This window comes from Salvelinus alpinus, chromosome 6 (assembly GCF_045679555.1).
Source record: "Salvelinus alpinus chromosome 6, SLU_Salpinus.1, whole genome shotgun sequence".
NCBI lineage: Eukaryota > Metazoa > Chordata > Actinopteri > Salmoniformes > Salmonidae > Salvelinus > Salvelinus alpinus.
The window spans coordinates 46,560,073-46,585,680 of NC_092091.1; the positions used below are offsets into that span (position 1 = coordinate 46,560,073).

At 40.9% G+C, this 25,608-nt stretch overlaps 1 long non-coding RNA gene across 1 annotated transcript; it reads right to left on the minus strand.

Moving 5' to 3' along the window:
* Nucleotides 1–19,679: 19,679 nt before the first annotated feature.
* Nucleotides 19,680–21,698, minus strand: LOC139578756 (uncharacterized). Its single transcript, XR_011675613.1, has 2 exons — nucleotides 20,898–21,698; nucleotides 19,680–20,510 (listed from the first exon to the last, which is right to left on the minus strand). It is a non-coding gene; the product is annotated as an uncharacterized lncRNA (long non-coding RNA).
* Between the last annotated feature and the right edge of the window lie 3,910 nt (nucleotides 21,699–25,608).

Consider the following 25,608-nt stretch of genomic DNA (forward strand, 5'->3'; position numbering starts at 1 on the left):
TATACACCTGTTCTGAATGGCCCCAGAGTCTGCAATTCCACTAAGCGAATGACATCACCAAGCAAACAGCACCATGAAGACCAAGGAGCTCTCCAAACAGGTCAGGGACAAAGTTGTGGAGAAGTACAGATCAGGGTTGGGTTATAAAAAAATATCCAAAACTTTGAACATCCCACAGAGCACCATTATTAAATCCATTATTTAAAAAAGGAAAGAATATGGAACCACAACAAACCTGCCAAGAGAGGGCCGCCCACCAAAACTCACGGACCAGGCAAGGAGGGCATTAATCAGAGAGGCAACACAGAGATCAAAGATAGATAACCCTGAAGGAGCTGCAAGGCTCCACAGCGGAGAATGGAGTATCTGTCCATAGAACCACTTTAAGCCATACACTCCACAGAGCTGGGTTTTACGAAAGAGTGGCCAGAAAAAAAGCCATTGCTTCAAGAAAAAAATAAGCAAACAAGTTTGGTGTTCGTCAAAAGGCATGTGGGAGAGTCCACAAGCAATGTGGGCATATTGGGATCCTAATAAATACCAAATACCACCACCACAGATATATCCTGCACTTCAAAACCATAGCACCACATTAGATCCAATTTACTGCCCATATATGGTGGAGCACTCTCATGTAGTTTATATGGCATTATTTTATTGCTGGTTATGACAACTACATAAGAGTATCAAAACACACATTTATTCAAATGTGTTTTTGACCTGCCAAGAAGTTTATTTTATTTTGAAAATGTGTTTCTTAAGTCCTTTGTTGTTGTTGTCATGAATCCAATATGCTTTAATAGAAATAAGGCCATGCTCATTAAAAGAGTTTGAGAGCACAGTGTGTGCCAATGCTGCCTTACCATTACGGCTATTTTCATACTAAGCCGTATGCAGAAGTTATTCGAAATGATTACTGGATTGTTAGACGGAAATAAAAGTTTGGGCTTTGATACCGGCAATACCTTTCAGATATAAAGAAAAGTTGGCGGTATGGTAAAGTTGGCGTAAAAATGTCTTTGTAAGAAAGGAATACAGGTGAGCCTGTATGACCTCTCCACTAGCCCGCCGTGGAATTGAGCAGCAACAATGGCCCTCCTGCCAAAAGCTCATATTTGTCCCTGGCTGCAGAACATTGAGCCGGTGATTTCTGTCTATCTGTCCCCAGCACAGGCTAATCACGATGACGGGCATCAAAATGGACATGTTGAGGCCTCGCCCTGATCCACTAAAATGAGGGCAGAGCAGGTCACACTCAAGAAATTGATTTCTATTGTGATTTTCACAACAGAAAGTGATTGAAAGTGCTCAATGTATCAAAACTACTTAGCATGCATACCTTAAAACTTCTTGTCAATACGGGGGCGCTGTTTTCACTTTGGAAAAAATCGTGCCCAAATGAAACGGCCTCGTACTCTGTTCTAGATCATACAATATGCATATTATTATTACTATTGGATAGAAAACACTCAAGTTTCTAAAACTGTTTGAATTATATATGTGAGTAAAACAGAACTCATTTGGCAGCAAACTTCCATACAGGAAGTGAAAAATCTGAAAACAGGCTCTGTTAAAGGGCATGCCTATTCAACTGGCTTTTATTTATCGATATGCATGCACTTCATACGCCTTCCACTAGATGTCAACAGGCAGTGGAAGGTGGAATGGGGTGTCTAGCTTGATCTGAGGCCGAACAAGAGCTTTTGGAGTTACAGGTCCGGTATTTCTTTGTCTTCGACGGCGCGCGAGGGACCTCGACATTTTCTTCTGAAAAGCGTTCGGTATACACGGCGAATATCTCCGGCTCTAATTTTATTTGATACATATGATAATAACATCATAAAGTAGTTTTTTTCAACCGAGTTTTATCAGTTTATTCAACGTTTATTGGGACTTTTGGAGTTTTCCGTTCTTTGCGCCAAGAGAGGATGGGAATGTTAGCAACCTTGGCTAGCATTGTGGCGTGAATTCGACAGAAGAAATGGACATTCTAAAACCAAACAACGATTTATTCTGGAATTAGGACTCCTTGTACAACATTCTGATGGAAGCTCAGCAAAAGTAAGACAACATTTATGATGTTATTTCGTATTTCTGTGTAATATGTTGATGTCTATTCTCCGCCGTGTTGGTGCGCACTGTCTCACAATAACCCAAGCTGTATGTTGTGGTAAAGTTATTTTTTTTTAATCTAACACAGCGGTTGCATTAAGAACCAGTGTATCTTTCATTTGCCATACAACAAGTATTTTTATGTAAAGTTTATGATGAGTTCTTTGGTCAGATTAGGTGAGTGTCCAAAATATCTCAGGAGATTCTGGTGAATCGTTGCTACGTATTCACAATGTATAACCAGGATTTGTAGCTATAAATATGCAAATTTTCGAACAAAACATAAATGTATTGTATAACATGATGTTATAAGACTGTCATCTGATGAAGTTGTCCAAAGGTTAGTGATTAATTTTATATCTTTTGCTGGTTTTTGCGAAAGCTACCTTTGCGGTGAATAAATGCGTTTGTGTGTTTGGCTATTGTGGTAAGCTAATAGAAATACATATTTTGTTTTCGCTGTAAAACATTTTAAAAATCGGAAATGATGGCTGCATTCACAAGATGTTTATCTTTCATTTGCTGTATTGGACTTGTGATTTCATCAAAATTATATTATATGATATCCCTGTCCCGTTAGGCTAGGCTATGCTAGTCAGCTTTTTTGATGAGGAGGATCCCGGATCCGGGAGGGTGATGAAGTAGAGGTTAAAAAAAAAACACCACAAATATACTGCAGGGCCTAATTTGTGCTACAAAATGGAGTGCAAATGAGGGCAGTTTAATTTCAACATGTGTTTCTCAATAGCAGCATATTGGGAAGGTGGTCCAATTATCCTCAGGTTTATGAAATGTGTGTAGAGAGTGCTCCACCATATGGGCAGTAATTTGGGCCTAATGTGGTGCTATGGTTTTGAAGTGCAGGATATATCTGCGGAGGTGGTATTTATTAGGAACCCCATTAGCCTACATACACATAGCCTACATACAAGATATATACAAAAGTATGTGGACACCCTTTCAAATGAGTGGATTCAGCTAGTTCAGTCAAACCCGTTGCTGACAGGTGTATCAACTCTAACACACAGCTATGCAATCTCCATAAACAAACAATGGCAGTAGAATGGCCTTACTGAAGAGATCAATGACTTTCAACGTGGCACTGTCATAGAATGCCACCTTTCCAACAAGTCAGTTTGTCAAATTTCGTCAAATTGTCCTACTAGAGCTGCCCCGGTCAACTGTAAGTGCTATTATTGTGAAGTGGAAAATCTAGGAGAAACAATGGCTCAGCCGCAAAATGGTAGGTCACACAAGCTCACAGAACGGAACTGCCAAGTGCTGAAGGGAGTAGCGCTTACAAATGGTCTGCCCTCGGTTGCAACACTCACTACCGATTTTCCAAACTGCCTGTGGAAGCAACGTCAGCACATTAACTGTTCGTCGGGAGCTTCATGAAATGGGTTTCCACGCCCCAGCAGCCACACATAAGCCTAAAATCACCGTGCGCAATGCCAAGCGTCGGCTGGAGTAGTGTAAAGCTTGCTGCCATTGGATTCTGGAGCAGTGGGACCGTGTTCTCTGGAGTGATGAATAACGCTTCACCATCTGGCAGTCCGACGGACGAATCTGGGTTTGGTGGATGCCAAGAGAACGTTACCTGCCGCAATTAATCGTGTCAACTGTAAAGTTTGGTGTAGGAGGAATAATGGTCTGGTGCTGTTTTTCATGGTTCTGGCTAGGCCCCTTAGTTCCAGTGAAGGGACATCTTAACGCTACAGCATACAATGGCATTCTTTACGATTCTGTGGTTCTGACTTTGTGGCAACAGTTTGGGGAAAGCCCTTTCCTGTTTCAGCATGACAATGCCCCTGTGCACAAAGCGAGGTCCATACAGAAATGGTTTGTTGAGATTGGTGTGGAAGAACTTGACTGGCCTGCACAGAGCTCTGACCTCAACGTCATTGAACACCTTTGGGATGAATTGGAATGCCAACTGCAACCCAGGCCTAATCGTTCAACATCAGTGCCCGACCTCACTAATGCTCTTGTGGCTGAATGGAATCAAGAAGTGGAGGCTGTTATAGCAGCAAAGGGAGGACGGACTCCATATTGATGCCCATGATTTTGGAATGAGATGTTCGACGAGCAGGTGTCCACATACTTTTGGTCATGTAGTGTATTAGTACATACACAAAATCTAGGTCTAATACATAAAATAGTGAAAATTATAATACAATATACACTACCGTTCAAAAGTTTTGGGTCACTTAGAAATGTCCTTGTTTTTAAAAGAAAAGCACATTTTTAGTCCATTAAAATTACGTAAAATTGATCAGAAATACAGTGTAGACATTGTTAATGTTGTAAATGACTATTGTAGCTGGAAACGACAGATTTTTTTATGGAATATTTACATAGGCGTACAGAGGCCCATTATCAACAACCATCACTCCTGTGTTCCAATTGCACGTTGTCTTAGCTAATCCAAGGTTATCATTTTAAAAGGCTAATGATCATTAGAAAACCCTTTTTAAATTAGGTTAGCACAGTTGAAAACTGTTGTTCTGATTGAAGATTGAAGTGCACAACTGAGCAAGAGGACAAGTACATTACAGTGTCTAGTTTGAGAAACAGATGCCTCACAAGTCCTCAACTGGCAGCTTCAATAAATAGTACCCGCAAAACACCAGTCTCAACGTCAACAGTGAAGAGGCTACTCCGGGATGCTGAGCTTCTAGGCAGAGTTGCAAAGAAAAAGGCATGTCTCAGACTGGCCAATAAAAATAAAATATTAAGATGGGCAAAAGAACACAGGCACTGGATAGAAGGCCAGCATCCCGGAGTCACCACTTCACTGTTGACGTTGAGACTGGTGTCCAAACTGTGTGACAACTGCTTGAACAGAGAGTTCCGTACCTTCAACACATTAATACCTTGCATAAATATCAATAGTGTTGCAGTCAATCTCTCCTCAACTTTGAGCCAGGAGAGATTGACATGCATGTTACTGACACTTGCCCTCCGTGTACATCTAAGTGCGATACGTGCTGCTTTGTTCTGGACCAACTGCAATTTACCTATGTTCCTTTTTGCCGCCATGACCACACAGCTGGGCAGTAGCCCAAGTGCGACAAAACTAGGGCCTGTAGGAGCTGTCTGGTCGACTGAGATATCAAGAAGGCAGAGCAATGCCCTATCATGGACTGACGTTTTTCATTTTAGCAACAATTGAGTCTATACGTTTTGACCATGACAGCTTTCTATCTAGGGTTACAACCACAATTTAGTCTCCTCAACTTGCTCAATCGCCACATGATTAGATAATAGATGTAAATTACATTTAGTGTTGAGTGAGTGATTTGTGCCAAAATGTATGTTTTTGGTTTTTGAGGTATTTAGCACCAGCCTATTGCTACTTACCCATTCTAAAACTGACTGGAGCTCTATGTTAAGGTGTGTCAGTTATTTATTTTACTGTTGCAACTGACGTGTATACTGTTGAGTTGTCTGCGTACGTAGACACACAGGGTGTATTCAAGGTCAGTGGAAAGTCATTAGTAAAAACAGAATGGATGCAAATCCATAACACCTACGTTTTTTCAGCACTAGGTTATGATCAAAGACATCAAAAACTGCACTGAAGTAAAAAAAAAAACATCTCCCACAACCTTCTTACTATCAACTACTTTCAGCCAATCTTCCGTCATTTTTGTCAATGCCGAGCATGTTGCGTTCCCTTCCCTATAAGCATGCTGAAAGTCTGTTGTTAATTTGTTTTCTGTAAAATAACTTTGTATTTGATCAAATACAATTTTTCCAAAAGTTTGCTAAGCACTTGTAACAGGCTGATTGGATGGCAGTTTGAACCATAAAAGGGTGCTTTGCTATTCTTGGGAAGTGGAATGACCTTTGCCTCCCTTCATGTCTGAAGGCCCACACCATCTTCTAGGCTTAAATTGAATGATGTGGCAAACAGGAGTCACAATGTACTCCACTACCAAACTCAGCAATTTACCATCCAGGTTGTCAGTATCAGGTGGTTTGTCCTTATTTCTAGATAGCAACAATGCTTTCACCTCTTCCACATGCACTTTGTGGAACTCAAAACTACGGTGCTTGTCTTTCATTATTTGGTCCATTGTGCATGAATATGAAGGCTCAGCATTTGTTGTTTGCATATCATGCCTAAGATTGCTAATCTTGTCGACAAACTGTTTTTATAAAGTGGTTGGTGATATCAAAGGGTTTTGTTACCAACAAAGCATATGCCGAGTGTGCTTTTTTTGCCTAGAATTTAATTTAAAGTACTCCAGACCTTTTTACTATCATTCTTTATATGGGGTGGCAGGTAGCCTAGTGTTTAGAGCTTTGGACTAGTAAACGAAAGGTTGCAAGATCGAATCCCCGAGCTGACAATGTAAAAATCTGAACTTCTGCCCCTGAAAAAGGCAGTTAACCAACTGTTCCTAGGCTGTCATTGAAAATAAGAATTTCTTCTTAACTGACTTGCCTAGTTAAATAAATAATTAAATATCAGATAACATTTTTCCATAATATAGTTTCTTCTTTTTGGTTAGTTTAGTTCCGTGATTTCTCAATTTACTGTACGTTTGCTAGTCTGCTGTGTTGTAAGACACAGTATTTTAGATTCCCTTTGCCTCTTCCCTCTCAGTCATACAGTTTATCATCAACAGTGGCTTGCGAAAGTATTCACCCACCTTGGCATTTTCCCTACTTTGTTGTCTTACATCCTGGAATTAAAATATATATTTTTTGGGGGGGTTTGTATCATTTGATTTACACAACATGCCTACCACTTTGAAGATGCAAAATATGTTTTATTGTGAAACAAACAAGAAATAAGACAAAAAAACTGAAAACTTGAGCGTGCATAACTATTCACCCCCCAAAGTCAATAAGTCAATTACAGCTGCAAGTCTCTTGGGGTATGTCTATATAAGCTTGGCACATCTAGCCACTCGGATTTTTGCCCATTCTTCAAGGCAAAACTGCTCCAGCTCCTTCAACTTGGATGGGTTCAGCAATCTTTAAGTCATACCACAGATAAATTCAATTGATTGGACATGATTTGGAAAGGAAAACAACTGTCTATATAAGGTCCCACAGTTGAGCTCCGAGACAGGATTGTGTTGAGGCAACGATCTGGTGAAGGGCACCAAAAAATGTCTGCAGCATTAAAGGTCCCCAAGACCTCATTCTTCTTCCATTCTTAAATGGAAGAAGGTTGGAAACACCAAGTCTCTTTCTAGAGCTGGCCGTCCGTACAAACTGAGCAGTCGGGTTGAGAAGGGCCTTGGTCAGGGAGGTGACCAAGAACCCGATGGTCACTCTGACAGAGCTCCAGAGTTCCTCTGTGGAGATGGGAGAACATTCCAGAAGGACAACCATTTCTGCACCACTCCACCAATCAGGCCATTATGGTAAAGTGGCCATTCCTCAGTAAAAAGTCACATGACAGTCCGCTTTGAGTTTTCCAAAAAAGCACCTAGGACTCAGGCCGTGAGAAACAAAATTCTCTGGTCTGATCAAACCAAGATTGAATTTTTCCTGAATTTCCAGCGTCACGTCTGGTGTAAACCTGGCACCATCTCTACGGGGAAGCATGGTGGTTGCTGCATCATGCTGTGGGGATGTTTTTCAGCGGCAGAGACTGGGAGACTAGTCAGGATCAAGGGAAAGATAAATGCAACAAAGTACAGAGAGATACTTGATGAAAACATTCCAACAAGACAACGACCCTAAGCACACAGTCAAGACAACACAGGAGTGGCTTCGTGAAAAGTCTCCCAATGTCCTTGAGTGGCCCAGCCAGAGCTGAGACTTGAACCCAATCGAAAATCTCTGGAGAGAACTGAAAATAGCTGTGAAGCCACGCTCCCCATCCAACCTGACAGCGCTTGAGAGGATCTGCAGAGAAGAATGGGAGAAACTCCCCAAATACAGATATGCCAAGCTTGTAGCGTCATACCCAAGAAGACTCGAGGCTGTAATCACTGCTTCAACGTAGTACTGAGTAAAGGGTCTGAATACTTATGTACATTTTTTATTTCAGTTTTTTGTTTCTAATACATATGCAAAAATATTCTAAAAAACATTTTTTTTATGGGCTATTGAGAATTTTTTTAAATCAATCGTAGAATAAGGCAGTAATGTAACAAAATGTTGAAAATGTCAAGGGGTCTGAATACTTTCCCGAATGCACTGTAAATGCTTCAAGTGCAGCGTCAGGATGTTCCTCATTACACACATCAGACCAACAAATATTTTTCGAATCTTCGACATTGGAATCATCGCATAACCTCTTGTATGATCGTTTATACACAATTTTAGGTCCAGTCTTTGTAACTTTGGTTTTTCTAGATATGGCTATTATACACTGCTCAAAAAAATAAAGGGAACACTTAAACAACACAATGTAACTCCAAGTCAATCACACTTCTGTGAAATCAACCTGTCCACTTAGGAAGCAACACTGATTAACAATAAATGTCACATGCTGTTGTGCAAATGGAATAGACAAAAGGTGGAAATTATAGGCAATTAGCAAGACACCCCCAATAAAGGAGTGATTCTGCAGGTGGTGACCACAGACCACTTCTCAGTTCCTATGCTTCCTGGCTGATGTTTTGGTCACTTTTGAATGCTGGTGGTGCTCTCACTCTAGTGGTAGCATGAGACGGAGTCTACAACCGACACAAGTGGCTCAGGTAGTGCAACTCATCCAGGATGGCACATCAATGCGAGCTGTGGCAAGAAGGTTTGCTGTGTCTGTCAGTGTAGTGTCCAGAGCATGGAGGCGCTACCAGGAGACAGGCCAGTACATCAGGAGACGTGGAGGAGGCCGTAGGAGGGCAACAACCCAGCAGCAGGACCGCTACCTCCGCCTTTGAGCAGGAGGAGCACTGCCAGAGCCCTGCAAAATGACCTCCAGCAGGCCACAAATGTGCATGTGTCACCATATGGTCTCACAACGGCTCTGAGGATCTCATCTCGGTTTCTTCACAGTCCTCAGGTCCAGAACAGAAGCTGGGAAACGCACTGTGTTAAATAGAGCCATGACTAAATGGAACTCTCTGCCACCCCAGGTAACTCAAGCCAGCAATAAAACCAGTTTCAAAAAACAGATAAAAGAACACCACAAATGGGACTGTGAAGAGACATAGACATTTTATATATCTTGTATTGTTCTTTGCACATTACTATATTGTGTGTTTGAACTGATATTTAGACTATGTGTGAGGTTTTAAATGTATGTATTTCAGTCCTTGACTAATAATGTTCTGTACTATATATAATGTCATGTTTCATGTGGACCCCAGGAAGAGTAGCTGATGCTTTTTCAGTGGCTAATGGGGATCCTAATAAATACCAAAATCCAAACATGTATACGTAGTGCTGTATGATACAGAACAGACGGACAAACCATGCGTATTTTTACCTAATATTTCTAAAGACCCATACCATTCAGTCGTCAGCTAAATTCTGTCAGTCCTTTCAAAAGGGAAATAAAAACCTTTCTTGACAGCCAGCCCTGATTTCCTTTCAAAGTCCTCTCTGCTTGGCAGCACATATAAAGCCATTGTTCCTTGTTTCTGTCATTTGAGTCAGGTTTTCTGTCCAACTTTATTCCAGTCTGCATCTGAGGACGGCTAGAAATGCCTGCCTCCGACAGCTTTGATGTCACTGCTGACTTTTAGGGATTTATTCTTGGCTGGTGCTAAGGAGGCGCAAGTGTCAAGCACATGTTAGTTTGCAATTTCGTCACATAAAAAAACGGCGCAATGGCATTTTCCAGCCATTACGCCAGGTTCTGCAATTGACCTGTTTAACATCATCTGGCTTGCGACGAGATGGGAGGGGTGGCAATATTTGAGGTGTGTCCTTAAAAACGTGCGCCAATATGCCATCCTCCCCTCAACAGCCTCCTGTGATGACAACACAATATATACAATGCCTTCGGAAAGTATTCAGACCCCCACATTTTGTTACGTTACAGCCTTATTCTAAAATTGATCAAATTCATGTTTTTCTTCATCAATCTACACACAATACCCCATAATGACGAAGTTATAACAGGTTTTTAGAAATTATTGCAAATAAAAAAAAATCCATGAGAATCGAAAATGAGCTCAGGTGCATCCTGTTTCCAAAAAGCCACTTAAAGACTCTCAGACCATGAGAAACAAGATTCTCTGGTCTGATGAAAACAAGATTGGCCTGAATACCAAGCGTCATGTCTGGAGGAAACCTGTCACCATCCCGATGGTGAAGCATGGTGGTGGCAGCATCATGCTGTGGTGATGTTCTTCAGCATCAGAGGCTGGGAGACAATGACACTAAGCACGCAGCCAAGACAATGCAGGAGTGGCTTTGGGACAAGTCTCGGAATGTCCTTGAGTGGCCCAGCCAGGGCATCATACCCAAGAAGACTCAATGCTGTAATCGCTTCCTCAATGCAGTAATTGTTGCCAAAGGTGCTGCAACAAAGTATTGAGTAAAGTGTCTGAATACTTATGTAAATGTGATATTTCAGTTTTTTATTTATATAAATTATAAAAAATTCTCGACCTGTTTTTGCTTTGTCATTATTGGGGTATTGTGTGTAGATTGATGAGAGAGAAAAAAAACGATTTAATGAATTTTAGAATAAGGCTGTAACATCTGGAAGCAACCACATATTTATCCATGGAGTATGTTCTGATTGGCCAGTGAGGGATCAACCTCGACACACCTTCAAATTTTTTATTCATCTAAACCAAGCCCTTTCGTCCCACCGGCAGCTATTGCGCCCAGTACTTAAGTAGTATTTAAAGTACTTAAGTAGTATTTTAAAGTATTTTTACTTAAGTCGTTTTTCGGGGTATCTGTACTTTACTTTACTACGACAACATTTAATTTTACTTCACTACATTCTGAAAGAAAATGATGTACTTTGTACTCCATACATTTTCCCAAAAGTACACATTACATTTTGAATGCTTAGCAGGACAGAAAATGGTCAAATTCGCACACTAAACACAAATGCTTTGTTTTTCTGAGTGTTGGTGTGTGACCCTGGCTATCCAAAAATTTAAAAAACAAGAAAATTGTGCCGTCTGGTTTGCTTAATATAAGGAATTTTAAATAATTCATACTTTTACTTTTGATTCTTAAGTATATTTAAAACCAAATACTTTTAGACTTTTACTCAATTAGTATTTTACTGGGTGACTCACTTTTACTTGAGTCATTTTCTATGAAGGTATCTTTACTTTTACTCAAGTATGAGATTTGAGTACTTTTTCCACCACTGATTGCACCCATAATTCTAGTTGTGAAAATAGCTAAAAGATTTCTAATTTACCATTGTGTTAGGTTTATTACAATAGAGTCCTTATTAAAGCCGATGCAGAGGGAGAATTCCGGAATATAGGTGAAGCAGTAAGCTCATTGAGACAGATGTTGTTAGGCTCCCTGCTCTAACATCGACATCTCTTTGCTGACGCCTGTCTCTCTCTCCTTTGTTCCCTCTCCCTTCTCTCTGTCTCCTATTACTTCCTTCTCTTTCTCTCTCTCTTTCGCTGTCCCTCACTGTCTCTCAGCAGAGGCTGTTTCACTGTAGGGCTGCAGACAGACAGCTGCATATGGTTTAACGTTTTAGAATCAAGAATACACAGAAACAGAGTTATTTCTTCATGTCATTTCATCAAGATTGAACCATGCCTTATTTCCAGAACTTTGTTTCCAGAAGTCAACATTGCATTTCATTCACATCATAATTCCTTAATAAATAAGATGTTTCCATCATTTCTAAAAAGCTAATGATGGAGATGCAGATGGTGGTGACTGCTGTTGGTCCTGAAGTCTCTCTACCAGGGTCTGTTCTCTGTGTTTAATTAAAGCACCACAGACAGGTGCACCAGGGCTTTACAGGTCCAACCACGAGTTTAGACCAGCCTGTCACTTCCTCACCCAGCTAATTATCCAACACACAGTACAATACTCCAGTCCTGTAATAATGTACGTATTTAATACAGAGGCCTGTTCACTTTTAATGGGTCTGACAGACTTTAGACTCCAATGTCAGGAGAGAAACATTTTGTGACTGTTCATAAAGTTCATAAGTCTGACCGACTGGCTCAAATCGGTCTTATGTAGCAGAATTTGAAATTATGTGTATTACATTGGATAAAAGTAGAGACTCAGAACTAGAAAATTGTATATCATACACTAATGTTGATGAACAATGGGAAAGAAATTCTGCTTTGAAAGTTGATAAACTTGTAAACCCACTTTTGAGAAAATGACCATTAAATGTTTTGGTACACCAACTGGAGAGTTCTTTGTCTACACCCATTCAGCATGGTTCACACCCTCCTAAGCCTTAGCCCCACCCATATCTTTAAGGATTTACATTTGAGGCCATGTGCTAAGCAGAGTGAGTACGGTAGTGTATTAAACAACCAAATATTTTGAGACTAAAGGCTGGCTTATGCTACTGTAAGGTATGCGTAACTAGCTGCAGGGAAGTCAGGCGCAGGAGAGCAGAATTTGGGTAGCAAACGGAGCCCTTTAATACGGCGAACAAACACACAGAACACTAAACAAATACGGGTTCACATAACCCGGCGCAAACCAGTCTGACGTGCACATACACGTAACAACAAACAATTCCACACACAGACATGGGGGGAACAGAAGGTTATATACACGTCAAATAATGAGGGAATGTAAACCAGGTGTGTGGGAAAACAAGACAAAACAAATGGAAATTTAAAGGTGGATCGGCGATGGCTAGAAGACCGGTGACGTCGACCGCCGAACGCCGCCCGAACAAGGAGAGGAACTGACTTCGGCGGAAGTCGTGACAGCTACGTCTATCGACATGTCTGTAGACAGTTGTCGCATTGAACATTCTATTGTCAGTGTCGTTATGAAAAAGCATCAACACAAAAAACACAGGCTGAATGACATCAGCAGCCTGGTGGTCCAAAATAACATAACTGGTGTATTTAGACAACCAATAAACCCATCCATTTAAAAATGTATTTAATATACAGTACCAGTCAAAGGTTTGTACACACCTACTCATTCAAGTGTTTTTCTTTATTTGAACTATTCTCTACATTGTAAAATAATATTGAAGACATCAAAACCATGAAATAACATATATGGAATCATGTAGAAACCAAAAAAGTGTTAACCAAATCAAAATATATTTGAGATTTGAGATTCTTCAAAGTAGCCACCCTTTGCCTTGATGACAGCTTTGCACACTCTTGGCATTCTCTCAACTAGCTTCATGAGGTAGTCACCTGAAATGCATTTAAATTAGCAGGTGTGCCTTGTTAATTTATGGAATGTCTAATGTCCATTGCTTGTGTTTCTTGACCCAAGCAAGTCTCTTCTTATTACTGGTGTCCTTTAGTAGTGGTTTCTTTGCAGAAATTTATACATGGGCTCCTGAGTGGCGCAGCAGTCTAAGGCACTGCATCTCAGTGCAAGAGTTGTCACTGCAGTCCCTGGTTCGAAACCAGGCTGCATCACATCTGTCTGTGATTGCGAGTCCCATAGGGCTGTCGTGTCTTTGCTATCATTAAATTGAAGACTTATAGTTTTTATCAAAGATTCCTGTAATTAGGGATTACGCGATCAACTGAGTTGTAACGTAACTAATTAACTATGAATTCGAGGGCACCAGGGAAAGTAGTCAGATTACAAAGTTATAATTTCCCAATATAACCTTTCAGATATTTTCATATCTGATCAATAGTCTTCTGATTAATGATTTATTTATTTTTACCTCACGTTAGTCTCATTCCAAACGTCGTAAATTGTTGGTTATCTGCACGAACCCAGTCTTCACTGAGTCATCCATACATCAATTGTCTTAAATCATTTATTTATTACTAACTAATTAATTCACAGAAATGCATAAACAAACAAACTTAAAAATAGTTACATGAAATGATGGGAGAAATATGCCCTAGTGGGCTGAACCGGCATGGCGGCTTGTTAGACAAAGGAAAAATTGGCGTTCGACCAAGAAGTCACTATAGAGTTCATAATTATAACAATTGACATGCTAATCCTTTACACATGAACGCTCACTCATTCGGGAACAATTGCAATCAATATACACTGCTCAAAAAAATAAAGGGAACACTTAAACAACACAATGTAACTCCAAGTCAATCACACTTCTGTGAAATCAAACTGTCCACTTAGGAAGCAACACTGATTGACAATACATTTCACATGCTGTTGTGCAAATGGAATAGACAAAAGGTGGAAATTATAGGCAATTAGCAAGACACCCCCAAAAAAGGAGTGATTCTGCAGGTGGTGACCACAGACCACTTCTCAGTTCCTATGCTTCCTGGCTGATGTTTTGGTCACTTTTGAATGCTGGCGGTGCTCTCACTCTAGTGGTAGCATGAGACAGAGTCTACAACCCACACAAGTGGCTCAGGTAGTGCAGTTCATCCAGGATGGCACATCAATGCGAGCTGTGGCAAAAAGGTTTGCTGTGTCTGTCAGCGTAGTGTCCAGAGCATGGAGGCGCTACCAGGAGACAGGCCAGTACATCAGGAGACGTGGAGGAGGCCGTAGGAGGGCAACAACCCAGCAGCAGGACCGCTACCTCCGCCTTTGTGCAAGGAGGTGCACTGCCAGCGCCCTGCAAAATGACCTCCAGCAGGCCACAAATGTGAAGTTCAAGATGACGGTCAATCACCCTCGGTCTGGGGCTCCATGCAAGATTTCACCTCGTGGGGCATCAATGATCATGAGGAAGGCGAGGGATCAGCCCAGAACTACACGGCAGGACCTGGTCAATGACCTGAAGAGAGCTGGGACCACAGTCTCAAAGAAAACCATTAGTAACACACTACGCCGTCATGGATTAAAGATCCTGCAGCGCACGCAGATCCTGCTTAAGCCACGTGCATGTCCAGGCTCTGTCTGAAGTTTGCCACATGACCATCTGGATGATCCAGAGGAGGAATGGGAGAAGGTCATGTGGTCTGATGAGACAAAAATAGAGCTTTTTGGTCTAACTCCACTCGCCGTGTTTGGAGGAAGAAGAAGTATGAGTACAACCCCAAGAACACCATCCCAACCGTGAAGCATGGAGGTGGAAACATCATTCTTTGGGGATGCTTTTCTGCAAAGGGGACAGGACGACTGCACCGTATTGAGGGGAGGATGGATGGGGCCATGTATCGCGAGATCGTGGCCAACAACCTCCTTCCCTCAGTAAGAGCATTGAAGATGGGTCGTGGCTGGGTCTTCCAGCATGACAACGACACGAAGCACACAGCCATGGCAACTAAGGAGTGGCTCCGTAAGAAGCATCTCAAGGTCCTGGAGTGGCCTAGCCAGTCTCCAGACCTGAACCCAATAGAAAATCTTTGGAGGGAGCTGAAACTCCGTATTGCCCATGCGACAGCCCCGATGAACCTGAAGGATCTGGAGACAGATCTGTAGGTTGTAGGAGTGCGGCTCAAAATCCCTGCTAGCAGTGTGTGCAACACCTAGCATTCAAGAACTGACCAGGAACATCAGTCATGATGCTCTAGTAATTGCAAACAAAGGTTTCTGTACCAAATATTAAGTTCTGCTTTTCTGATGTATCAAATACTTATGTCATGCAATAAAATGCAAATTAATTACTTAACAATCATACAATGTGATTTTCTGGATTTTTGTTTTAGATTCCGTCTCTCACAGTTGAAGTGTACCTATGATAAAAATTACAGACCTCTACATGCTTTGTAAGTAGGAAAACCTGCAAAATCGGCAGTGTATCAAATACTTGTTCTCCCCACTGTATATATTTACGCTCATTGTGTGTCGTCTTAATCGTTGGAGAGAAGTTAGTTTTGGTTGGAGTTCCTTCTGTCTCGGTTATTGTGGATAGTTCAGAGTGACATTCGTTATAGAATGGATGTTTCGGCGGTTGTCTTTCTTCGCGTTCAATGATACCGAATTCCTAGCTGCAGACTAGTAGTCAATATCAAAGACTTGTTCTTATTCATCTAAGAGTTTAACCACGTGGTATGGTTAAAGATTCAGCAATGGTACTTAACCTTCGTTCTCCCCATGGAGGATAAACATGGTCTAATGATAATTTCTCAGAGATGGCTTTTATTCAGATAGCAGGAAGGGGCTGTCCTTGGATGTCTGACCTGTACTGGGCTAAGGGGCGGTCCTTGGATTTAGTTCAAATACAAAAGGGATTTGTATTTTTCTTCATTAAACAGTCCAAAATCATATTACACAATTATACAAACAGTATCATACTCACTCATTCATTTTATACAACAAACAGATGTAAACCTCATATCTGAGGTTATTATATAAACAGCGGTATGGTAATGTAGCCCCACAGTCTCACATGAGTTTCCCACGTGGTGACAAACGGGCATGTTAATAGCTGGACTCTCCACCGATCTTTTATACTTTTGCAGGAACATGAAATATGTTCGTACCTCAAGTTCTGTGAGGTGGAAGAAAATTCCTTTGTCCTGAAAGTTTACCCTCTCCCTAATACTGTTTGGCCATGAGGAGATTCTCAGGAATTTACGACGTCTCTCTGTGATCATAGCATGGGTTGAAGGAGGAAAGGGAGAGGCAGGGAGAGGGGGATGGGGTTTGCAATACCCAAGCAGGCAACGTCATGACAGAGCGCAATTGGCCCAGTGTCGTCTGGGTTAGGGCTTGGCCGGGTAGGCTGTCATTGTAAAATAAGAATTTGTTCTAAACTAGTTAAATAACAAAAATAAAGAAGGCCTGATTCATGCAGTCTCCTATTAACAGTTGATGTGTCTGTTACTTGAACTCTGTGAAGCATGATTTGGGCTGGTAACTCTAACTTATCCTCTGCAGCAGAGGGTCTTCCTTTCCTGTGGCGGTCCTCATGAGAGCCAGTTTCATCATAGCCCTTGGTGGTTTTTGCGACTGCACTGACATGACATTTTCCGCATTGACTTACCTTAATGTCTTAAAGTCATGATGGACTGTCATTTCTCTTTGCTTATTTGAGCTGTTCTTGACATAATATGGACTTGGTCTTTGACCAAATAGGGCTATCTTTTGTATACCACCCCTACCTTGTCACAACACAATTGATTGGCTCAAACGCATTAAGAAGGAAAGAAATTACATTCCAGTTGACTACCTCATGAAGCTGGTTGACAGAATGCCAAGAGTGTGCAAAGCTGTCACCAAGAAAAAAGGTGGCTACTTTGAAGAATCTAAAATACACAATACATTAGGATTTGTTTAACACTTTTTTGGATTCTACATGTGTTATTTCATAGTTTTGAAGTCTTCACTATTATTCTACAATGTAGAATTTTTTTTAAATAAAGAAAAACCCTTGAATGAGTAGGTGTGTCCAAACTTTTGACTGGTACTGTACATGGATGGAAGCTTCTCCCTCTCTGTCAGAGATGCCATGGTAGACCTTAGTTTGTTGATGTAATCCGGAGACAGGTGTTTTATACAACATCCTTCTGTTCTCTTTTCGACTCCTTCCTCATACTTCAATTGGCAAGATGTTCTATATCTCCTTAGCTATCATACTCTGCTTCCAACGGACATTCAACTGATTTCAAAACTCGGTCCTCCAGAAAGTGCAGTGCATTAGCTACACTTTTGCAGTTCTTCGTGATACAGTTATCTTTCAAAAAAGCTGCGTTAGAAAGGATTAGCAGCTCATGTTATACAGTGCATTCAGAAAGTATTCAGACCCCTTTACTTTTTCCACATTTTGTTACGTTACAATTTAATCCATTTTAGAATAAGGCTGTATTTTTCCTCATCAATCTACACAAAATTATGTTTGCAATTTTTTCACAAAAGTATTCAGACCCTTTACTCAGTACTTTGTTGAAGCACCTTTGACAGCGATTACAGCCTCGAGTCTTCTTTGGTATGACGCTACAAGCTTGGCACATTTGTATTTGGGGAGTTTCTCCCATTCTTCTCTGCAGATCCTCTCAAGCTCTGTCAGTTGGATGGGGAGTGTCGCTGCACAGCTATTTTCAGTTCTCTCCAGAAATGTTTGATTGGGTTCAAGTCCGGGCTCTGGCTGGGCCACTCAAGAACATTCAGAGACTTGTCCCGAAGCCACTCCTGCATTGTCTTGTCTGTGTACTTAGGGTCGTTGTCCTGCTGGAAGTTGAACATTTGCCCCAGTCTGAGGACCTGAGTGCTCTGGAGCAGGTTTTCATCAATGATCTCTGTAATTTTCTCCGTTCATCTTTCCCTCGATCCTGACTAGTCTCCTCGTCCCTGCCGCTGAAAAACATCCCCACAACAGAATGTTCCCATTTCCATTCTTCAGCATAGAGATGGTGCTAGGTTTCCTCCAGACGTGACACCTGGCATTCAGGCCAAAGAGTTCAATCTTGGTTTAATCAGACCAGAGAATCTTGTTTCTCATGGTCTGAGAATCCTTTAGGTGCCTTTTGCCAAACTTTATGTAATCCATTTTAGAATAATAATAATGTAACAAAATGTGGAAAAGGTGAAGCGGTCTGAATTCTTCCTGAATGCGTTGTAGACAGAAGTGTGCTATATGGCAGACCAATCTGAACTCATCTCTTGGCATATGCAGCCCATCCATTATCTTAGCCAATCATGTCTAGCTGTTAAGTTCCTGCCTTTTTCAGTGGTTACACCAACTAGGCTCATACCCTTTCACACGTACCATCACACGGGTGTGATCGTTCTACAGTGGTCCCTGAAGCGTACGATCACACCCGTGTGATTAGAACACTCATTTAGAACGCTCGTTTAGAACGGCCAGTTTCGAATGACGCAACAATCAGCGTTTGAGCTGGCCACACTTTTTTCAGAAACTATTTACACAAACACAGTCCTTACAAAGTTATGTCCAGAATGTGAGCAGTTTATTTTTGGATTCAATGTTCAGATATTCACAGAAGAATATATAGCATAACACAATCATCCTAACCGGAAAAATGTAGGCTACATTTGTCCTAGCGCTGAGGAAAGATTGACCCAACACAAGCAGTCATATTTTCTAACTCTCGGCTGACATAAACTACAATATGAATTAGCTAATAGCAATTACTATGTATAATCAATCACATCACGGTTGAGCACACCATTGATCGAAATAATTAGGTAAAGCACTTTTTAGAAATCGAAAGTAATCCGACGATTAGTTTCAGCGCGCAGCCATGCATTTTTTTTCCTCACAGAAACCGAAGATAATAAGAGAAGACGAGATGAGTTTGGTCTGTTTATAGTATGCATGTTGAAGGGGTGTGTCGTCTACCGTCGTTCACATCCCACCATTCATTTCCGGAAGTTCTCAAAAAACGAGTGCTCTTACTCACCTAATTTTGTTATAACATCTTTGGTCAAACAGACGATTACGTGAACCCAGAATGCATTGAACGTCAACAAACATGACTACACAGCTGGAATTAGCTTAGCTCATCATAATCAGTACAACCTTCAAAAAAGTATTTTACACACATAATATGTGCCCATTACAATCTGTGCAAGAATCGGAATGCATGATTTGTCACCTAGATTTGAAAACATGTGAATAAAACCGTAAATACACAAATAATTGCCACACAAAACATTTTCTGATAGTGATTTATTGATACAAGTGGCGCGTGCCGGCAGTCAACCACGTACCCTCTCACTCTAAACCATTCAGTGTTGTTGTTTATGTATGTAGCTAGTGAGATGAGCTGAAGCATTAGCAATGTCTTTCAAAAGGAGACAACAAACAAATGTGGAAATTCTGGAGATTTTTTAAAATTCTGACAATGAGTCTGAAAGTCAGGAATCAGATTCTGACAGTGACAGTGAGGAGCTGCCCCCCAACCTTGTAGCCATTGAGAACCCTGAATCTGAATTTCCCTTGTCCACTGACAAAGTCCCAGTTCCCTTTGAAGATGCTGGTGGTGATGGAGGCATACCAACAGTGGATGAAGTACAGGAGTTCTGTGGTAGCTGGAAGGCCACCAGTCATTTCACCCCTCCTGGCCCTGCTGTTTCACCCCTCCTGGCCCTGGTGTTTGCTTTGATGAGTCCCAGTCTGGAGTGCAACGCCCCTTGCCATTTCCAACTGAGACAGAGTGCTTCAAGTTGTTTCTGACAGAGGAGCTGGTGGGAGACATAGTAGAGACCAATCGCTATGCCTTGGAGCTACAGGATAAGAGAGAGCCAGGAGTGGGGGACAACCACAATTAGTGAAATGTATACATTCCTGGTGACAGTAAAGACTGCTTTCTAGTTCTGCTGCTACGACTGCATTTCATCAACGCTACTACCATCCTAAATGACCCGTTATACAAAATAAGAAATGTTAACAGCTGGCAGTAAAGTGGCATGACAAACGAGACGTCCATGTCCTCTCCACTGTCCATACAGCAACCATGTCGGCCACAGGGAAGGTGGACCACCTGACGGGAGAGAGAAACAAACCAGACAGAGAAACATGAAACCAGACTGCGTGCTTGACTATTACCTCAAAATGGGGGCAGTGGATGATAAACAGCTTTGTGGAATGCACTCAGAAAACGACTAAGTGGTATAAGATATTTTTCAATTTTTCCAGGGTAGCGTCAAAATACAACATGCCAATACTTCTGACGCATTTAGCATTGTTTTACAGAACTAATAGAATAATGTAACTAGCTACATAAGCACGATTGAATATAACACCATAAAAGGTGAGTAACGTTACCTCGCGTTATAAGGAATATATACAAATATATTATGCTCCATTCACACAGTGAGCTATAGTAGAAACGGTATAACACGACACAATAACGTAATTAGGCACTTACTTTGATAGAAACGCAGTCTTGATTTGAAGATGGGTGTCTGGAGTGACGCCTCTAGCACTGAGACGCTGTGCCACTTGGGAGTCATAAGGCCAGGGTAGCTTCAAAATACAACACATGCTAATACTTCCCTGACGCAATTAGCATTGTTTTCCAGAGCTAATAGGAGAATGTAGCTAGCTACCTAAGCATTGAGTATAACACCATAAATGTTATGAAATGAGTAACGTTACATCGCGTGTCCGCGGTTATAAGGAATATACACAAAAACATGATGCTACAGTAGAAACGACATAACACGACATGCAGAAACTATTATAACGTAATAAGGCACTTTGATAGAAACGCACACATTTCCAAAGGTATTATTGGTAACGAAAACAACTTTGATTTCGATGCAGGCGACAGGTGGAATAATATGAACACGTGTATGCAGGACGGCAGATGAGTAAATGTCCTGCACAAACAATTGAGAAGTGTTTGGGGAATTTTGTCCGGGTCAGAAATGTCCAAAAAATTAATTGGTCCGCAAAAGTAAAAATGACTACTTTTATGTGAATGAATGAGGCGGAACACACCTCATTTCAAACTGTTATTAGAAAATAAAAGACTTGTTAGAAATAATTTAAAATTGACAAATAAAAACAGGCTGCGTGCTTTTGTTTGAGGGCAGCGCGGATGAAATGTACTGTTACATAACAAACACATTCTGGAATGGAGAGAACGTTCTAATATCACGTGCATAAAAAAACTCACGCTGGGGCGACCGTTAGAGATATTTGGAACTCACGCATGAAAGGGTTAAAAAAAATATTTGTATTTACAGATGACAAACACGTTTGTTATTATTAAGGCACATGAAAGTTCCATAAGACATTTCTGCCCCCAAAAAAGCATTTTGATTAAAAATAAATGTTTACGTTCTAATGCCTCTCCTGTGAAGTACTGACACGATACATACGCCTAGTTTCCTGAAACGAGTCACATATACTTTTATAGTGATGGTGCAGGCTTGTATATACCTACAAAGTAGTATCATCATCTATATATTTTTTTCATAGTCATACATACAGTAGATTTATCAGCATCCTCACCCTGCACAGCAATGCAGTATAATGCTGATGCATGAACAGCCCTTGCTGCAGAATACTAATAATGCTCTTTCTATGTTCAGCCTGCTACTCACATCCTCTGGTGTTTTTAATAAGGATTCTGTGCCTGCATAGGTTTCTGGAGCATACCTCAGGTAAACAGAGTTCATCAACACAAAACCACAGTGAAATAAAACTGAACCTCACTGTAAAGTCTAAAGTTGACATTTACATTATGTTAGGCAGTGCTTATTTTGAGCCGGATCCTCTCAGATTTGACTTCGTTCCGACACCTATTTACCCGGATCCGGTACCTCTCGCGGCATGATTTATTAATTGTTTCACTGTTCGCACTGTAGACATTCTAATAAAAGTGAAGAGCGTTAAATCAAGTTGCGTCTTTGTTATTTCTTCCGCTCCCCAGTATGACCATCATGTAAAAGCGCGGTCATCCTTCTGTGTAATCATCCTATCCTGTCAGACTGATTGCAGACCTGCTCTCTTATTTGTACTTAGAGGTTATGGGGAGGGCCAGTGGGGTAAGTATCTGATCTTGACACAGGTCTTGGTAGTGGTGGTCAGCTAGTGAAGAGGTCCCTACGTAATCATGTCACCTAGCCTAGGCTAGTGGTCTCCCTACTGATATTGAAATGTGGGAAAGCCAAATAAAAAATGGGTAAGAAAAGGTAATCGAGTTTGATGACATTTTGAAGACAAAAATCCAGAGAAACCTGGTGAATCGAACCCAGAACTAGTCAGAAAACTGTCAGTGCTGGAGGAGAGGAGTAAGGGGCAAACTGATCCTGATGGCGATGCCTTAGCTAGCAGCACTGCATTGTAGACAAAGCTAAGGAGGACACCCAGGTTATAGTTAACACTTAAAATAACAAAATAGACACTACAGCCAGAGTCTTCCAAACAACCTTAGAAGGAGACTCAACATCACAGCCACAGGCCCGCTCATGGCTTTGAGCAAGAAATTGACTGTCAAGAGTTAAATGGACTTGACATGTGATGTTTTTCCTTTACAAACTTGTTCTGTACTGTGAAGTTAATCTGAATATGTGCTTCATATTATCACATAGGCAGGAGGCCTGGTTAGAGCGTTGGACTGGTAACCTGAAGGTTGCTTGATCGAATCCCTGAGCTGACAAGGTACAAATCTGTCGTTCTGCCCCTGAGCAAGGCAGTTAACCCACTGTTCCCTGTGCGCCAGAAGATGTGGATGTCGATTAAGGCAGCCCCCTGCAACTTTTTGATTCAAAGGGGTTGGGTTAAATGCGGAAGACACATTTCAGTTGAATACATTGTTGGACAACTGACTAGGTATCTCCCTTTCCCCTTATATATTCTCATAAATGTGTTCTGCTGTAGCCTACATAGATTTATTTATTTGAAGTTATATTCTGAGATTGTGATATTTATGCTACATTGATGTCTTAAAAATTATATGAAATTCAGGTCTTGGTAAGCCCCACAGCTGAGTATGTGTGGATATGCATATGGCGGGTGTTCTGCTGTGACGTCTAAATTGTTCCTGTACACTGATGTCTAGAAAAGTGGGCTATAAGAAATTCTGACTTGTTTAAGCCCCGCAGCTACACTCAAGTATGTAGGCATACTGTACTGCAGTGACGTCTAAAATGCTTTGAATTAATCAGCACCTTGGAGAGTGCTGTCCATTTCACCACCATAGATAGTAGGCTACTTGGCTGTTTACTCTGTCTGCTGCGCAGCCACGTTGTGTTTGTCACTTTTTTTCTCAATGTGTTCTGGTACCTCAGAGCCCTCCGGTTCTGAGTTTATTGTTAAAAGGGGTAATCTGTGATTCCTACTTCCATTTTTGGACGTTTAAATTAATGATATAAATCTATTGATTCTTGAAGAATATAATTTATGAATGCCTTGACCGCTCAGTTATTATTTGAACTGCAGAATGACCCTTTAATGTGGTCATAGTGTAGTCCAGATAATGTATCTACCTGGTACCATCAGCTTTTCTCCTGCAGTCTTTAAAATGTTCTGAGGAAAACAAAGAAAGTGTGGTAATTAATCCTAACTTGGATGAACCTAGAGGTAGTTATCTGAATGGAAATGAGGAAAATCAGCTCTGTGAGTATTAAGGTAATGCACAGTATGTTCCTCATTTGAACCCTATGTTATCCTCAAGTTTAATGAAGATTTTATAAATGGCTTTATTAATTAACATTATTGTACAGTGTTAGCTACCACCCTTCCTCCTAGCTATGGGGACCATCAGACACCTTAAAGACTATGGGCTCAGTTCAATCTGTATCGCTGAAACATTACAGATAGTGTGCAAAACACTTCAAGGTAATTTCCTATTGAGACGAAATTGGCCACGAATGCAGTCTCCTCTAACGCTGGAACATTGCGTTTAAATTTCAATTAAGCTGTAATGCTGAATTTCCGTGATACGGATTGAATACTGCCCTATGTATCTATTAATTTGGTATTTCTCATAATTTATATTTGTTTTTATCTGTTTATAGTCATTTTCATATTCAGTGTTACTGAACACTGTTATTATTCACCTTTGTGATTATGGTTTATCTGGCAGGTGTAATCAGCATATGTTATCCCCCTCCATCTGCTGTTGAATAATACAAAACGGTTCATTGTCATCTTTCATTGTAAATCCACACATAGTCACATTTGATAGTAATCTTTGAAGCTACCGAAAGCCAAGGGTGCTTAACTTTTAATGGATAGGGGGCAGCATTTTAGCTTTTGGATGAATTGCATGCCCATAGTGAACTGCCTCCTACTCTGTCCCACATGCTAATATATGCATATTATTGGATATAAAACACTCTGAAGTTTCTAAAACTGTTTGAATGATGTCTGTGAGTATAACAGAACTCATATGGCAGGCAAAAACCTGAGAAAAAATCCAAACAGGAAGTGAGAATTCTGAGACAGGTTAATGTTCAACTCATCCCCGATTCAATTCCCTGTAAGATATGGATCTGTTTGCCCCTTCTACGCCTTCCACTATATGTCAACAGTCTGTAGAATGTGGAATGAAGCTTATGCTGTGTTGTGGGGCCGGATGGGAGGGGAATGAGTCAGTGGTCTGGCAGATTGCCAGTTCCTGGTCATGCGCTTTCCTCATGATATCCCCTTGCGTTCCATAACTTCTACAGACATGAAGGAATGCTCCGGTTGGAACGTTATTGGATATATATGATAACAACATCCTGAAGATTGATTCTCTACTTAGTTTGACCAATTTATTCGACCTGTTATATAACTTTTTGAAGTTTTCGTCCGAGTTCGCCTGCATTTGCGCGAGCATTTGGACATGTGCACTAAACGTGCTAGCAGAAGTAGCTACTTAGACATAAGTAATGGACATTATCGAACAAAACAACGATTTGTTGTCGAACTAGGATTCCTGGGAGTGCATTCTGATGAAGATGGTCAACGGTAAGGGAATATTTATGATGTAATTTCGTATTTCTGTTGACTCCAACATGGCGGAGAAATGTTGTTATGTTTGAGCGCCGTCTCAGATTATTGCATGGTGTGCTTTTTACGTAAAGTTTTTTTGAAATCTGACACAGCGATTGCATTAAGAACAAGTGTATCTTTAATTATAT